The sequence below is a fragment of the Cupressus sempervirens genome, chromosome 3, assembly GCF_028749045.1.
Source record: "Cupressus sempervirens isolate cs-2001-9-10 chromosome 3, ASM2874904v1, whole genome shotgun sequence".
NCBI lineage: Eukaryota > Viridiplantae > Streptophyta > Pinopsida > Cupressales > Cupressaceae > Cupressus > Cupressus sempervirens.
In genome coordinates, this window is record NC_143120.1 from 28,216,739 (window position 1) to 28,223,383 (window position 6,645).

The following is a 6,645-nucleotide window of genomic DNA, read 5'->3' on the forward strand; positions in this document are numbered from 1 at the left end:
CATTGTGTGGAGAGAAGAGTTTTTCAAGAAGACTTGGGACATGAATTTTTAGATTCCAAAGGTAAATTTTGCAGACATACATTGATTGGTGTAGCTCAGTTTGCCTTAATGTAAATATTTGTTATATGTATCTATATTTAGTTGCTTTTTTGTAGCTCGCTTTTGTTATTGATATCAAAAGGGGAGAGATAAAGTTTTTTTTTTTTTTTTTCGTAATATTGTATGGGGAGAGATGGACTTGTGTAAATAGATCATATGGCAAGGGAGATAAATGTTAGATCAACCATATAAGAGCTTTTTTGGTTTTTGGCACTGGACTCTTAGTCATTTTTATGAAATATTGCAATCAATGCCAAGGGGCAAATTGTTGACAAGTGTATGCTATGCGACCATACAAATATTGTCATTAATGAAGACATTTCTAAGTCTAGGAAGAATTGAAAGAGTATAATTAGATAGTTTTTGCTAGCAATGATAGAGGAATGATCAAATAACTTTGTAATTACATGGATATGATGTATATGGTGGTTTTGATATGTGATGCAACACAAGTTATGGTATCGTGAAGTAATATAGGTCCAAGAAGCAACAATATAAAGTAGTTTTATATTTGGGATAATTGGCTTAGTAAGTTAAATTGGATATATAATTCAATTACTTAGAATTGAAGGGATTCCATCCAAGGTCTTAACTCTTGGATAAAATGATTTTATTTTGTGTTTTGATATGGGTATGAACACATTTGATTAAGTCCTAGTGAAGTTGACATAAATAAAGAATTATGGTCATATAAAGGAATGTATTATGGCATGTAAGGATATAGAGTTGTATTGATGTGATGTGTGATCCTCGATGTTGGTTACTAGAGAATAGCTTACACAAGCTTACACTAGAACTATTAAGACATTATGATGATACATATAGTTCATTGGGTATAACCCAAACTTTCATGAAATATTTTATATTTAATGGAGAGTGAGTTATTGAAGGTCGATTTAACCTTCATCTTTTGAACACGAGCTCCCTTTTTGTTATCATCAGCTCCTAACAGGGTTGTAGACCTTTTACATGATCTAGTCCTTTGACAAGGACTTATGTACTGGATGCATAGGGTCATGTCTCCTATCAAGGCTAACTCTCATAACATGGACACTATTATACTAGTGCATTATCTCCACCAAAGTTTTCCCTCTGTTGGGGTTTCCTCGAAAACAAATGATGATGTTATGAGTTCCTTTGTTGTGTATGGTTTATTGCTATGCTTTATTGTTTTAGTTATTGTTTGGCATTTTGGAAAAAATAATAAATTATTTAAAAGTCCTAACATTTTATGTTTTCAATCAATATGAGCCTAGTTTAATCATACAACTTATATATAAACATTGTAGATTTTGTGGAGATTTGTTAGCTACTAAATGAATACAATCCTTACTTGTTCAACCATCATATTATATTATTTAATAAAATAAATATAAACTTATTTTGTGCTACACAACTTGATGTCCAACCCACCTTACATTAGTCTTACTTTTAATGTCATGTTAGAACAAAGAAGGGTCAAATTAAAGTGACACTGATCTTCTAGAGATGTACACAATCACTTACAAAACAAGTACGTCAAATAAATCCAAACCTTAAAATCAAATATAAACTAAAGAAGAAAAAAGCTCATGAACATATATTGGAAGGGGGGGGGGGGGGGGGAAATCACCTATCTCGGCCCCTATCCATTCCACATCGATACACATACTAAGGCAGGGGTCCCATGAGGGGGGGCTACAGAGCTATTTTTCAGATAGAGGAGGTCCCATAAGAATTTTTTTTTGGGGGGTTACATGTTTAATTAGAATCTTTTCCTTCATAATTGGAGCCCCTCTTTTTTAGGAAGCGGATGAAAATGGGGTGGGGCTGGAAATAGCCCCACCAGCTTAGGGAAAAATCTACCCATTTGTCAAAAGCTGAAACTTTAAAACTAAAAATGTCTTTGATTATAAAATAAATTTTAGAAAGTTTTTCCTTAAATTTAGGAGCTGAAACTCAAATTACAAAATCCATTAGGCCAGTCAGCTTACAAATTTCCTTAAAAATCTCAGTCGGTGAAGCTCTATTTTTAAAGAAGCTGGCTTCCATGGGACCCCAGCCTAATTGGGATCTCGTGGAGGGGGGCTTCCTAAAAAATAAAGCAGTCACCACTGAGATTTTTTAGGGATGTTTAAAGTTGAATGGTTTCATGAATCATAAACAACTTCAAATTTTGAATTCCTAAAGTTAAGAAAGTTTGGATGATTTTAAATTTAAAATATCAAATAAAAAAATAAAAACTTTCCTTTCTTCTCAAATTTTCTTTTATTTGTTGACATGTGGCACAGAATTTTCCTAAGTTGGCGGGGCTATTTTCAGCACCACCCATTTTCACTCAAGTTAAGAGGGTTAAAAAATTGGGGCTCCTATTTTAGTGGAAAAGATTCTAAATAATCTTTTAGCTTCAAAGAAAAGTTATTATTTGTGATCTTTATCAATAAATATGTTTAAAAAATTTATTGATAAAAATTAGAAACTAGTATGTGATTGACAAGTAGCACAAAAAAAGTCTACTTTGGTGGGGAAATTTCCAACCCCCCATCTTTTCTACTCACTTAAATCTCAAGCCAACAAGTAGAATGCTACTTTTAAGAAAAAGATTCAAGTAACAAACTTTTATTTTATTTTATAAGACCGCTCGGTAAACCCCACTTACATTTGAAAAAACCCCTCTTGTAGCTTTCCAAAGCCTTAAAGAACCATGAGTGAAAATGTTCAAATCCTGCTCGAGGATTGCGTTATCCTTATGGTGACAAAGACGAAGATTTCTCAGCCAAACAAAACTTCCCGGCAAGTTAATTGGTCATTTGTAGCTTGCGTTGCCTCATCGATTGTCCTTCGCCTTATAATTCCGTCTCGAACACTATCAGACGGGAAATGTTCCTTGTTTCTTCAAGAGCACTTCATAGCACTGAAAATGGTATTGCCAATGCCAACACACCTTAGGAGCAATTCCTTAACAAACAGACTGCAATTACCACTTACCCCACTATTGAACTCCAACGCCAAGCCAACCGACAAAAAGCCCAATTTCAATACGCCCTCCAAAAAACCCTACCTAAAACAATCATCATCTCCGCGCCCTAATTCATATGAACTCAATTCACATCCCGAACATATAGATTCCAGCCCCTTAAAGCCTCTGGACTCAAAAAGTTATTCTCCCAGACTTGGACCTGACAAAGATGCCCTAGATCTCGAATTCAGAAAAAAGCTAGCGTACCTAGAGCTTATGGAGGTTGACATCTCGAGGGCCATTAGAGACAACCCATTAATCATTTCCACCAGTTTTCGCAGCCTAGAGAAAATTGTAGGGTTCCTGATGCAATGGGGAATGCTACACAAAGACCTCGGAAAAATCTTTGGTATGTGTCCACAACTCTTAACTTGCAATGTTGATAAGGATTTGGTCCCAATACTAGATTTTTTGCTTTTTGAAGTCAAAATCGTTAGAAAAGACATTAGAAAATGTATTAACAGATGCCCGAGAATCCTGACTTCTAGTGTAACGGAACAACTTAGGCCTACTCTGCAGTATCTCAAGAATTTGGGTATACAAGAAAAACGTTTTAAGGATTGTTCCAATACGGTACTGTTGGTTGCCAGTATTGAAAATACCCTTGTTCCTAAGCTGGAGTATTTGCAGAGTTTGGGTTTTGATCACGAAGATGCTGTAAGCATGGTGGTTAGGGCTCCTGTGATTTTTTCATTCAGTATAGCAAATAATCTGAAGCCAAAATTTGATTATTTGGTGAACGAGATGGGTTTGGGACTAGACGATTTGTTAGAATTTCCACAGTACTTTTCTTTCAGCTTGGAGAAGAGGATCAAGCCCAGGCATGAGCTTTTGGTGAAGCACAATCTTTCGTTGCCCCTGCCTGCGATGCTGATGAAAAATGACCCTGACTTCTTGTATACACTGCGAAAACAACTAGCTGGCTAGAGCTAAAATGTAAGTTTTATGGCTTCTTTTTTAGATGGCGACATCTGGTTTTAATTTTAACTTATTGGGCTTTAGAATTCTAATTTTTCTGGGATTTGAGCAGTGCGTTTTTATTGCCGAATTGTATTGGATAACTTTTTTTTTTAAATCTACGGTTTGGATCACGATCCATGATCAGGATGCCTATAAAGGAGAGTCTAAAGATTATTTCTATTGTGTAACTTTTTTTCCATCAACGTTTACGAGCATAATGGAGCATTTATGAGCATAAAGGAGAGTCTAAGGATCATGGTATTCTGAAATATTACACAAAAACAAAACTGTAATAATCTCATAGATTGTAAAATTGGACTTGCTCTCAATGCATTTTTAGTCAATCTCTGCAGTAAAGCCATACTTTCTCATTACGCTTAGGGTTTTTCTGAAACTAAGTTATCTGTAGAAGTGAAGTGAAATTTATAAAAGTGTCCTAAACTGTTTACTCAATTTTGTCTTTGGTAAAATTCAGTTTGAAAATAATTGAATGTGCACAGATGATGTAGAGTAGCATATTTGGACTGAAGTACATTCTCCACCCAATTTGTGGGCATCTATTTTTGCAGGAACGGACTTGCATTCTCGGAGCAGTCATTGCCACAAATGGCTGTCTCAATCAGCTGAAACGTCTTAAAATGTCTAAAATTTTGTGCATAATCTGGAAACGGGTTGAACATCTGTGCATAGTATCTGTGTCCATATTGTAGAAACCATTTCAACATCGAATATAATTCAGATAGCTTCTAACTATAATTCTTTTACTGACATATATATATAAAAGTTTAATTGATTGAGTACTATTGGTGAGGATGATAGCATGGAATATAAAAAGTATCCATTCAGATTCGGAGGCATGTTCCAGCTAGATTGAACCTTTGAGTGCCTTCTTTATGCAGCTCTTTGACTCCAGAGACATGTAATTTAGATTTATGCTTACTCAACTGGTAACAGAACTACTGACATTTATATAGAATAATTTTGTTTTTTCAAAGATTATATATATATAATTTCATTGTAAAAAAAATTTCACTACAGCAAAAGGCCTGAATGCAAAATCACAAATGAAAGTGTAAGGGCTAGCACACATTTCTTACAACTCAATGCGATCGTAGAATCGCCCATTGACAAGAAGGCATAAAAAGATTTTCCTGTTCAAGATAGCTTTTTCTCTTCCGTCTGAACAGTGCTATCTGGTGAAGCTGAAAGTATGGAACACCTATGGCTATACTTATTGTAATTTGCAAGTTGATGATTTGTGGATTTTGATGTTATGGTAGTGACGTTTTAACAATTCGGGTGTATTTGTAAAAATTCCTCTAACATATGTTTTTTCACTGAAAAATTACAACCTTGGTCTCCCAATTAAAACATTTTTCTGTCTAGTTTCCAGTTTCTTTTTCGTGGAAACTGTTAGGAAAGCAACATGCAGAAACACTCTTCTAATGTCAATTTATAGGGGAAATAAGAAAGATTTCAAATCCACTTCATCAACATTAGGATGTTGCACAGGAAAAACAAGAACATTGAAAATACGATGGACACGAGATAAACACAGAAAACCAATTTTAATGTGGGAAACCTTTTCAAAAAAAAATCCACCACCAAAAAATCCCCAAACAACTTTCTATTACAGTAAACAATTTACATACAATAAACTATGGTTTCCGGCACAGGCTCAGTTTGCCTTTACAATCAACTTGACTTTCACCATTTCAGTCGATTACATTCCTAATGAATCTTGCAGACATTTATACACACTGCAATTTGTCATGGAATCTGATGCATTAACTGTCACAGAACAAATCGGTTACTGGCAGCCTTGGAACTCATCTATCCAACAGTCAATCATCCATATGACAATCACTCCCTCATATATCAGATGTCTTTGGTCAATCAGACACCGCCAGTCACACGAATGCCTTAGGTGACATGCCCTTTGTCTCGGAACACTCTTCACCTCAGGAATCTTCGTTCACCTCGGGACCTTCCCTTCGCCTCAAACACTCCCGTTGTCTCAGGTATCTTTCTTCGCCAAGGGACATTCCCTTCACCTTGAGACACTCCATTCGCCTTGGGAATCATCCTTCCCCTTAGAATTTTTTCTTTACCTCAGGATGTTCCCTACGCCTTAGGAATCTTACTTCACTGTACGATGCACCCAAAGTTTCCTCACTGTACTATGAGCATTGTACAGCCAGAGTCATTCCTAACAATCTCCCATTTGACAAGGACGTACTCATATCCAAAAAGGTACTTAACATGACCACGTGCTATTCAAACTTAATTGTTCTCGCTTTGATACCTCTAAGGTGTACAACATGAATTCAAAAGAAGCAACATATACAACCTATAATTATAGTCTCAAGCCTTAAAGCCAATCTGCCACATACACACTAAGAAACTCCCACTGCATAAGAAATGTTGGTCTGATATGAATCCATTAAACAACATCATCATAGTCTCTAGGTACTCATGAGCACATGTAATTGATCAATCCATGCCAACTCCAAATACAACATTGCAATATCACAAAGTATCAAGCAAATGATCAATGTACTCAATACAAAGAAAGTTAAACCAAGATC

At 35.6% G+C, this 6,645-nt stretch overlaps 1 pseudogene across 2 annotated transcripts; it reads left to right on the top strand.

Annotated features, from left to right (window-relative positions):
* The first annotated feature begins 2,738 nt into the window (after positions 1–2,738).
* Positions 2,739–4,813, top strand: LOC149564601 (transcription termination factor MTEF1, chloroplastic pseudogene; annotated as a pseudogene). 2 transcript variants are annotated; one of them, XR_016361863.1, is made up of 2 exons: positions 2,739–4,033; positions 4,627–4,813. The product of XR_016361863.1 is annotated as a transcription termination factor MTEF1, chloroplastic pseudogene, transcript variant X1 (transcript). The 2 variants fall into 2 exon arrangements; XR_016361864.1 differs by lacking the exon at positions 4,627–4,813 and adding an exon at positions 4,203–4,510.
* The last annotated feature ends 1,832 nt before the right edge of the window (positions 4,814–6,645 follow it).